Here is a 12,519-nt window from a genome sequence, read left to right on the forward strand (position 1 = left end):
AACGTACATACTTTTCCAAACCTTCCTCACTATCAATCTTGCATGCGTGAAGATTTATCACAAGATGCGGCTAGGGAAAAAAGGGCTTAAGGCTGACACACCTGGTCATAATGCCCTTGTAAACATTATTCTGAACAAAAATCTACTAAAAGACCTAAAACAAGTAAATGCATTCTCACATGCATCAACTTTGGAGTCTTATCACAGTTTAATGCTAAAGTATTGTCCTAAACAGAAAGAGTTTGACAGTGACGTCATGGAATCTAGAACCATGCTGACTACATTAGACCACAATTTTAACATCAGCCGAAAATTTTATTTTGAAAAAGAAGAACATTTAGATGCACAGAAACAATGCAAAGAAGAATTTGATTTTTATTTCTCCAAAGCTACCGGTGAATGGCACGCTAGGCCGCTTAAAGAACCTAAAACACATGGTTTCATATATACTATCTCAGAAAACATTATTAACAGAAAATTTACGGACGAAGAGAGTAGATTTGCCAAAAATAAGAAAAAAAACTAATATGGCTCCAATTCCTGGTCCTGATAAGACCGAGTTAATCACTGCAGCTAAAAAGCGCAGATTTGTTTAGAGAAATTACCATATTTCAAAACTTGGCAAATTTTTTATGTCGTTTTATTTTCAGAGAGCCATCGTTGTCCTTAATAAACATCGACAAAAAAGTTTTTAGGAACCATAACAATCAAAATCATTTGTTTATATTTATCACTTTAATTGATAATTCTGTTTAATGATAACTATTACTAACATTTAAGGCACACTGTCAAGGGTATTTAAAAAAAAATTGAAGTTAGCTTCCTATTTCTAGTGTGTTGCATTGCAGCAGTGGCGCCACCCGGATTAAAAAAAGGAATCTCCTCATCGATTTTTTAAAATGCCCTTGTTTAAAGAGTTTGTTAAAATAAACCATCCATATCATATTTCTCATACAGATTTGTCCCTTTATTTTTTTTGACTAAATTCACAAATGTATTTCTCACTTAGATCTTTTTTACCTAAAAACATTTCTCACCTAGGTCTGTTTATAGTATTTCTCAAATTATTTTAACAGAAATCAAAAATTACTAATTTTTGGACCAAAGGTTAATGAATTACTAGTAAAATTATTGAGGCACTTTTCAGTATCACTAAACATTAGGGAACAAAATTAACTTGGTTTTAATTTTAACTGAGTTCGTTAAAATAAACCATCAATCTCGTATTTTTCATACAGATCCGTTATAACTTAATTTTTAGTCAAAAAATAATTTATCACAAATTTGTTTCTCACTTAGATCTGTTTTACCTACAAACATTTCTCATTTAAGTCTATTTTTACTAAGTTTTTCTAAAAATTATTTTAACAGAAATAAAAAGTTTCAATTTTTTGCTCTAAATATGACTAAAATAACCAAACATTTAAAGGTTAATGAATTACTAGTAAAACAATTGATTAACTTGACTTTATCACTGAAAAACCCGTAAACATTAGGGAACAAAAATAACATTAATTTTAAAACTAACTTTGAGTAAAATATTTACCCTTACTAATATGGATCAATTGGTTAAAGATCTTAATCAATTATTCTAGGTTAATGAGCCTAAACTGTTCAACTTCAGTCCCAGGCTTGTATTTTTTATAATCATTCACGTTAACTTCGGGATAATTCTTTCTTCCATTGAGAATTACACAAACTGGCAAAACACGTCTAACATTTCTTCCAAGTTTTTCGTAAACTAGATGAGTGCAGCTCGTATATGCAGTTTATCGATAAGTACGATTGGCTAACACCGCTGGGGCACGTGGAAGTCTTCTAGAATGTAAATAACTTGTGTAAAATGCCCATAAAATTCGCACTCCAGTACCGCGCAAGACTTGATAATCTTCCTGTTCAGTAATGCATTGACAAGGATGATCAGTGTTTTCATTTAACAATTGAAGAATGTTATCAATTTGTTGGCAGCAAATGAAACCAGCTCTTATGTCTCGCTCATTCGGAAATTTCTTTAATATTAGTGTTTTTTCTTCGTTGGTACCAAGGCCTAACAAGTCAGGAACCCAATTTCCACAAGAACAGTTCTCAATCATTTCCTCGATATTTATATCGCCTAAATTTTCATCGCCACAGTTTTGTTCTACCCTCTCTAACTCTCTTAGCTCTTCTTCAGTGTATTCCGGTTTGACGTCAAAAGGATTAATTCGTGGCATTTTATATATACATGAAAACTTGAAAAGGCGATTAGGGAAAACTAATTTCCTACAATCGTGAAAAAGAGACGAACGAAAACAGCCAATCCCAGCTTCGCGTCCCCTTATCCATTAAACATCCTGTCCAGTCGTTTCACGGAGAAGTATATCGCTTAGGCGTCTACTCTTCAAATTTAAAGTTAATTATTTAATGATAGCAATTAAACTAATTGCAAAAAATTATTGAAATTTTTATTTTGCATTTTAAGTCTATGCCATTGTTTTAAGACCAAAAGATAGCTATCCCGGAACTTGCCTTTAAATTATTAAGTTGCCAGAATAATTTTAGATGCAAAAGACGAGAATTTTGGATGTTGCGTGAAGGATTAAACTTTGCCTTAAACATGCTTTGTTCTTTATAGTTGTTCTTAAATGTCATATTTATTGATTGAATTATAAACTATTTTTTTCGTACTGTATACTTAATGGTGTTATGCTAATTTAGAAATGGCTGCTATTTTAGGTAGTAACTGCTGTTTGTTCATGACTTAACTTTTTCAATAAAACAAATTTTATTTTAAGTTTCTAGTGAACCCTCTACTTTATCGTGTGAACGTTCGGTCTGACGCCTTTCAGTGAAAAACAAATTTGTACAAATCTACACAATCTTTTCTGATTTTACTTAAATTTACAAATCAGGTTAGATCTGGATGAAGATTTGACTCTGAAATTAAATTTTGTAAATGATTGGGAGTTGCTAAAACGGTCAAATTATAAATAGTTAATAACGCAATCTTCACCTATACACACAGGGATTTTATGAAAGTGACATTTGGCTTTATTTGCCCGGAGTGACTTATAGTTTCTTGGAAGATTTTGATTTAACCGCAGAACTATATTACCCGAAGGTAGCGATGTATTCAAGACCACCAAATGTGATCACTAACGGGTTCGTGTTTAACATTCTATCCGGAGTTCAAACATGGGTTAGTGCTTTTCCATTTGTTATTTTTTTAATTATCCGAGTCACCTATTACAGTGGTGAAATAATTTCTTTGGAATGAATAAAAATCTGGCGATGATGTTTCTCGATTTTCAACTCGCACGAAAATGGATGAATCAATTTGGTTCCATATTCATATCCAAAATTTGGCAGATGCCAAAACGATTTTGATCAAAAATTAATATTCAAATTGCCTTATACAGAGTGTTACGGATAAGCATGTTAAAAATTAAGTGACGTGTTCTTGGTGTTAAAATGAGTTGAAAATGTCTTAAGAACAAGGGTCCTAAAATGCATTGCTTCCGAGTAATTGGCCCTCAAAAATCGACCTCCAAAACGGGCTAATATGCAGTTTCTATTATTCCTTGGACCCAATTGTTACCATTAACTAAGCATTTTGGTTTTCCTGAAAAAATAAGTAGGATTATTATGTAAATTACATTTTACGTAAAACGAAGGTGTTTCAAAGTGTCTATGTTGTTTAATTGAAAGTTTCTAATTGAATTAGGATCTTTTAATTTTTTTAAAACATGTACAAGTACATATAAATTACAAAAAATGTTCGATATACGTATGGGCCCTGCGGAAACTTTTTCTGAAACCCGTTGGAAGATTCCAGCCGTGTTACAATGATTTTCACAGGAATCGTAGGTCATCAATGTCGCGAATTTCAGGCTTGTATTCCAAGAATATAATGTCACGGTTTATAGAATCTACACAGGTTGGAGCTCCCTGTACCTTCGTTCATGCTAGAGATTAGGTCCCCTTATTTTCTACTGCCTGCCAAACCTGATCCAGACTTAGCTATCTATGCGCCACCTGTATGTTATAAAGAGTACTAATGTACTTTATTTACAATTTGTTAAAAATTAATTTGAAATATGAAAACTACAAAAGCTACACCTGTTTTTATTTAATTTATATATTTTAAAATTTTAATTTAAAACCAAGATTATAGAGAAAAAAATCCACGTGTCTATCTACGCTAAGGCCTAACAATAATATCATATTTTTAAACAGGAAGCTTAAACACATTCCAAAATACAATTTGGAAATTATAAGGTGGTTTAGGATTAAATAATATGAAAAGTTAATAATGAGTATAAACAATATATTTACCTTAGTTAAATATGAAATTCAGAAAACCTTCCATGAGTTGGAGCTTGTATAAAAAATATTTTCATCCAAGGTTGGAGTCCCGAAGCATTCGGTAATATTAAATCATTAGTTTTCACCAGATGACGCTTTCAGCGCCTTAGCCTGCTGATTTCAAACTTCTAAACGCGGGAAAAGCGAGTAAGTGGACTCTCCTATATCCCAAGCGCTCCAACCTGTGTAGATCCTATAAACCGTGATAATGTGTTCCGTGAGATAAAAGTCGGGAGGGGTTAATTCGGGAGATCGAGCGGGCCACGCGGCGAAATTTGACTTGATTCACCTCCAATGGCCTTCCCCCCTGCCGGGTTTTTTTTGGGATCATTGTCGAAACAGGTATTTTAATTATTGACGAAGAAATAATAATCAGAAAAATGCTAGTTTTAAAGACTAGGTGTAATTACGTTTCGTCGACGTCTTCTGGAAAATCATCCGTCCTTTCACGATGACTTGCTGGTGGAATATGACCCCGCTCTCGTAAACGTCTATCGACGGCTTCTGGTAATCGCCTATCAAGGAATTGCTTCTAGTATAACCACCTTGCTTCTAAGCTATTACCATGAGCCCATCCGTACATCTAATGAATTTCCGCGTACTCAGAGTTAGTGTAATTCGTCATAGCTGGTACCATATTTGATGCAAACTAAAGGTTTTTCAAAGTAACACTTTATTTTATATTTGAAAATAAACCATTCTGTTTGTGAAAATTCAAAAACTAAAAGAATGACAGTTGTTTGGAAAATGTCCCCATGGTTTATTGAAGCGATTTTAAATTCTTTTTACAACCAGATTTAAATGACCTTAAATGAACGTAAAACGTGCAAGCAGAGCAAATACCCGACAATTTTGCGAGTTAAGTACGTTCCAAAAACCTTAATTTACCTTTTTCGATAAAAACAATTGATAAGTGAAAGGAATAATTGAGTTCAAGGATTAATTAACATTTGCCCGTTTTCAAGGTTTTGGAGGTCAATTTCTGAGGGCCAATTACTCAAAAGTGATTCATTTTGGTACCCATGTTCCTGAGACCTTTTCGTCTCAACAAGACTAAAAGAACACGTCACTTAAATTTTGAAATGATTATCAAACACCCTGTATTTTATTCAATTACAATATATAAAAATCAACTTGATCACGAATTTTAAAAGGTTATTTACTTTTTGGATACCAATTTGGGCATTGGATCAATTTATCATGTTTTAGTCTCTGAATGCCAACACTGGTTCTTATTGTTAAGCCTACGCTCTTTCGATAAACTAGGATATCGAGGATATTATGAATGAATTAATTTTTTTTTATTTATTTTAATTAATTAATTATTAGCAAATAAATTAATAAGCTTTAAAAAGTCCTTGTAAAAAATCTAAAGTTAACATGAAAGATGATCTGTACTATAGACTCGAACCAGAGTTGCCTTAAAGAAATTGGAAAGTCAGATTTCGGAAAAAAAATTGAATATTCAGACATATTGGTTTTGGTGCATAACACATGCATCAGATTTATAGCCCGGTGTACCGGTAAGATTGAAACCACACCACCGGAGGTCCATCATCAAATGCCCTACACCCGCGTCCACACGCCCGGACAGGTGACAAAACCAGCATGGGTAGCAGAACCCTACTACTGATGGTCGCACCCTCGACGCAAGCCGCTCAACCCAGCGCCACTTCGCAAACAGCAGTGGGAATAAGAGCGGATGCTCTGGCAACGTCAGCCGACACGGTGCATAACACAATAAAACAAATGTAAATTGCCCACTCCACTTACTTAAACCAAGTGTCGGCTCTAGTTGAGTTTCGTTCTGGCTCAACAGTTGTCGCCACCGTGCAAATTTAAACAAGTTCATTAGGCACTTTACCCAACATAATTAACCTATAGAAATTTACCTATATAAATCGATTTTGAAAGTCGATACTAGGTGGAAGCACCTTCCCGGCGATCTGAGCAACCATAGCCATCTTCGATACATAGACCCAATCCAAAATAACGTAGGTAATGATAGAGCCGACACTTGCTTTAAAGCATGGGCCAATAGAAACAAAGCGAGACTTTCATACTGCTTTAAGGTTTATGAGATATAAACCGATCTATTAGCGGTGCCCAACCGTTTAAAGCTTACGAGGAAATGCGTCAATCGCTAACAAGTCACTTGATAAAAGTTTTGAATCGCTTAAGAAAAAGTCTAGCCAAGGCGAAGCACTGAATTGTTTTGCAAATTATTATTGCCATCTTTCCATTGAATAGTAATATATTTCAATGTGAATATGAAAAACATTAATGCATGCTAATAAAATGATGAATTGATAATTGTGATATTTTTTAACGCATAACAGGTCGTTTAACCTCTCGTTAATTTGCTAAATCATGGACCCTGTTTTCGTTGAGTGTAAAATAACACGTAAGAGGGCAATCTTCTATATGCAAATCTTTTCCCGGAACTTTTTAACTTAATGTTTCTCTATGTCCTTCTTTTATTGAACAATGCTAAAAGTATTAAAAAAAGTCATGGTTATCATTTTTGAAGTGTAAATACGTTTTTCGAGATGCAGCTTAAGAATAGTTTATAGATTGTAATTATGTTCCTGAATGCGATCCAACATTAACAATTAATAACCAAAATATAATATAATCAGCTAGGTTAATACCTTATGCATCAACTAACGCCGAAGTTATCTAGTGACTGTTAATGCCATTACGTCATTTGGTAAAGTTAAAGTTCGTAGGAAGGTGGTGGTAAGCCGTTCATGTAACGCGAACCAGGAGCTCCTTACACTTGCGATAACCGTTAACCTCTGCAAGTCTTGATGGAAACTTGGGCGAAACCCCTCTAGCTAGAGTGGTGAGATCATGGAAACTCAACGCGGAAGTAATAGCTCCAAGTTCTCAACCAATGCCACAAGCTGGGATCGAACTCGGCTCCTTTTGCTACAAGCAGAAAGTACTCGCCATTATGCGTATATTTTAGTTTATAGACCAAAGTTAAACATTCAGTGCAAATAGAGGTGTAGAGATAAAAATCACAATTTTATTTGATTGATATGTCGAGAGTGACAACTGTTTTTAATTCACATCATGATTTCAGTTTATACTGCTCTTAATAAGTATTGCGATGGTTTGTTCTGCTCTTGTAACATTTGCCGAAAGTTCTTTACGTTTCCAAAATGCAAGATTCTGGTCGGTATCATGGACGTTTCTCGTTGCAATATTGAACAAAAGTAAGTTTCAATTAAGTAAAGGAATAATTGTATAACATTTAAAATAATTGTGAACCTTCCTATTCTTCAAACTGAGAGCTATTCGCAAGACAGACTGCATTACGGCCTCGTCGCCGTTTTGGGTCCGCTTGCTAACGGGTCACACGCGACCTTTGACAGCACCTCGCTAGGGCGATATTTTCTTCTTGTGATGACGTCATTCCAATACTAGCTCTCAGTAAAATATTTCCCAATATGGAAGAATATTTTAAACTTATGGCAATAGTAAGTTTCAATTTTATTATAGTACCATTCAATTAAGTAAGTTTCAATGAAGTAAAATTAAGTTTCAACGAAGTAACATTAAGTTTCAAAAAAGTAACAGTTAGTTTCAATTAAATTATTTTAAGTTTCAATTCAATAATTTTAAGTTTCAATTCAATAATTTTAAGTTTCAATTCAATAATTTTAGGTTTCAATTCAATAATTTTAAGTTACAATTCAATGCATCCTTTCAAAAGGCTTAATCTGTGATGAATTTAGTACAATGATTACGAAACGTGATCAGCTCCTCGGGATCCTATAATCATTTGATCAATATTTGGTCCAATTTTGACACCATTATTATAATTTATTAAATTAGGTTTCAAATTACGTTAAATAATCTAAAGTAACCTAGACTTACAAAATTTAAATTCGTTAAGGGAAGTCAAACACCCTACCTAAACAATTGAAATTTTATTAAGTAACAAAATTATATTACTATGAACATAGCTATATCAAATTAGTCAAGATAATAATAAACTAAGTAGTTATATCAAAAGAAGGCTATGTAATATATTTGTTTTATAAGTTTTAAGCTCCGTATCGTTTCTGTAAAAATAATAGCTACAAAAAATGTTCATTTATAATTTGGCCGCTAGACTTGTTAATTTACATGTTTTTAAAAAACAATTTCTAAAATTTTTCTATTACTCATTCATTCAGGTTCTTTTTCCAATTTTCATCGAAGACTTTCATATCATCTTATAAGTATTTGGGTTTGGTCAATTGTTATAATAAACATTGCCGTTATGTCGCAGATCACCGCACAAGCAGTATCCGCAAAGTCTCTAATTATTAAGGCCTTGAAAGATGTTCTAAGGTTTGATACACTCAAAATCTCCGCAACCTTTTCTGTAGCAATTTCCCTTTTCTTCCAGGTAAGGAAAAATTTTGTATTTAAATTTCCTTTCGTATATATACAATGTGTTACGGAAACTCATAAAAAATTAAGGGGGGTGTTCTATGGTCTAATTAGTAAAACGTCTGATGTAGATGGGTCTCAAGTGCTTCGTTTCAGGTACACAGCGCACAGCCTTATAACTGGCGAACCATTATCTTAACTCTTGAAATTCTTCAACCAATTGTTTCTTTAAATCATCAGTTGTTTTTTAGCGGTAAAGCGCGAAAAATAATAACAAGTGACAAACATTCAAAAATGAGCCCGACACAGAATACAAGCTATTTCAAAGTACTTATAAAATAAAATATTTATTTTTATAAGATATTTTTAATTTATTAAAATGTTATATAAAAAGGTATTTCTTATAATATTTTTTTTTAATAAATCATCGGTTTTTATTTTGCCCAATAATTAAAAAATTGTCTTTAAATCATCTATATTTTCGGCTTATTTTGGGCATCATCAGGGGAGCAATGCATTAATAGTTATAGTCGGTTTAAAAACTGATTTTTAAATATTGTGCAAAATAAAAACCGTTGATTTAAAAAAAAATTATTGAGGTATTTCTTAGTTTATATTTGTATAAGGATTGTTTAAAACTCAAACTCTGATACCAGCGTGAAACTCTCGTAGAAATTATTAAGTTACTCTTTAAAAAACTTCCAAGCTTGTTACAGGAAGTCTCACAACTATCAATTATGAGTTGTGGCAAATTTCAACGTCACATTCGATTGTGTGGTATCTATCCACGACGTAAAGTTTCTACCCGAAAACATAGGTATGCCCCTTCATTGGCGATAATTTAGTTGCACCGTATTTTGTCTCAGTCTGCAGGATAGATTGTGAAGCGAACAATAGTTTTCTGTATTAGAGGCCGAGGTTGGACATTTCCTGTCAATTCTTTGAAAAATTTAAAAAAAATTTACCGTCTGAAAACCCCTAAAACAATTAATTAATAAACTAACTTAATACTTGGTGGAAAAATGACGTTGTTAAAATGTAATACAAGTATACATGTGTGAAATTACCATAGCATCATTTAGTTGCACCGATCTCTCACGCTGCAGGATAAATTTTGATCCATGAAATTAATATAGCAGGGAATTAGGTACAGTGTGGGGGCATTTAGGTCTGGGAAAAATGAAAGTTTCAAGGCAGACCTGGCAAAGTCTATGGTTCGCCACTAAGTAGCTCCAACCAGAAGTGTACAAGCCAGAGATTGGGGTGACCTGGGATAAAAAGATATGGAGGCGCGTGTAGACACAACCACGAACGTAATGTTCAGATAATATGGATCTTTTAGAAAATCAGACCTGTCTGAAAGAGTTATCCATTAAAAGCCTTTTACTATTAGTATAACAGGATTTAGCGCAGTTTTTGATCAGAGAGTAGTTTGAGCTGTTACCATTGCCCTTGTTACTAAGGCCTACTCCAAAGGATTTTATGTTGAACCTGAACAATATTTTTTTTATTGTTTCAAAATGGATATTATTACTCAAAATTTTCAAAATCACGGACTTAGGCACAAAAAAATTAAATGATTTCTTGTTAGACTAAAAACCAGTCAATTCCCAATGCGAATGTGTTATATGTCACCAATAAAAACCATTTACAAGGTTTTGGAATATTATTTTTTTATCTGTCGAATTTTTCCCTCCAAGATTAAGTATTGGGACATACTCAAAAACGTACAAATAATATTGTTCCGATTAAAAATGTTTATTTTTTCAAAAACTATTAGGTAATAAAATAAAAATTTCTGCTTCGTGATATTTTGAACCTAAAACATGTTATGTAAATAAATTCTTATTTTAAATAAACGGCATCAAAATAAATATTTAAAATCGAAAAAATAATTAATATTATTTATAATACTAGTATTTAAGGTAATTAGAATAATATATTAAAATATTACAAAAGCTTTGATACAGTAATTTGAATTTTTTTATTTTAAATTTTACCAAACACGATCTTAAATTTGGAAAACGCTAAAACTAAATTGATCAAGTACCTACGGTTTTTAAATATAATTTAAAAACAATTTAGACCACGTGTCTAAATTTCCTTTAAAGCAGCAATGATATAGATTTTTACTTTGAATTTGATGATGCACGATGGCACGTTGCAGTTAACACGTTCCACAGAGGATGTGTCACAAGCTGTTATAATGTGGCGACATCTACATCATATTCGGATTAAAAATCTTCTTAATTAAAGAATATTTTGAAATTATAGGGTATACCGGGAGATTTTGGTCAAACCATTCGTGAAAGAATATCTACATCTATGGACCCACCGGAAGACATAATCAAAATGATTAAAGGGGAATCGGTATTTGTGGGATGGTCTGACGAACTCCGACATTTTAATTCGTACTGTGATCGTCACTTCGAAGGACAACCTTTAATTTACCGCGCTCCGGAAACACTTATGACCACCTCGAGTGCTTTTCCAGTTAACAAGGAAAATAACGTCTCCAAATTGCAGATTGAGCGTCTAAACCAGATGTAAGTATACAAAGATGGATTCCACGATAACCTTCTATGTCTTACTCTAAATATTGGTTGGTTTGTAGTTAGTACATTTTTTTTTAAATTGAAGCTATATGTTATTTAGAGTGTACACGGTTTTTATTATTATTGAAATATTATTTTAATTCTTTTAAAAATAATTAAGAACATGTTATAAATTAAACACATTTGAAATTAAAAATTGGCAGGCTGTTTATTATATAAGATATATTAACGATGTCGTAAATGAGTTTGAACCTAATTCCGGCTCGGCAGTATGCCAGTTTCCGGCCTGCTATCAACACAGTGCCAGCATGCGGCTTGATGTGACTTTCATTTAAATAATAAAACAATTTAATACTTAACAATTAAAATTAAAAGTTTCTTTTTAATTCGAAACGAACTCACAAGCATAACAGAAAATAAATGTAATCCCAAATATTTTGAAGTGAAAAGAAACAAATTTTATGGAACTTTAAAAAATTACTTCGTTTACTTAAGTATAACTTCTTTCACTAAAGTATGACTTCTTTTACTTATTTATTAAGATACTCATTTAGTTAAGTTATAATTGTTTTACTTATTTAATACTTAATTTACTTAAAATTAATTCATTTACTTATTTGTTTCTTCAATTACTTAAGTTTTACTTCATATACTTATTTGTTACTTCATTTACTTACGTTATACTTCTTTATCTAACTTTACTTAATTACTACTTAATTTACTGAAGTATTACTTAATTTACTTCATTATTACTTAATTTAGTTAATTATTATATTTATTCATTACATAATTTTCTTATTTACTTATTTTTTATCTACAAATTGATTTAATTTAACTTTTTTAGATATTTCTTTAACGATTTAAGATTATTTTTTAAAGTATATATAAAGCAGTGATTGGCCCAATTTTTATACAAACACTGATTTTTGCAGAATCAGATATGCCGCAGCCATGAGTATAGTTGACCACGAGCTCGAAAGATTCAATTGGAAGGTATGCAGGGGTTGCGTTACTTCTAATGAAGATGATTTTCATCACGATCAAGCCAATGACGAAAAAGAACTATTCCAAATTTATTCCGTTTGTTTAAGTATTGCTTTCGTGGTTATGTGCTACGAAGTATTTATGAGTTCTGCTTATTGTTATCATGCACGCTTTGAAGGTGAATGGAAGAAAGACTTCATAAAACGTTTTAAAATCAAATCCTTATGTTTACGAATAAAATTATAGACAT

Source organism: Leiobunum rupestre, chromosome 1, assembly GCF_980474605.1.
Source record: "Leiobunum rupestre chromosome 1, qqLeiRupe1.1.hap1, whole genome shotgun sequence".
Lineage (NCBI taxonomy): Eukaryota > Metazoa > Arthropoda > Arachnida > Opiliones > Sclerosomatidae > Leiobunum > Leiobunum rupestre.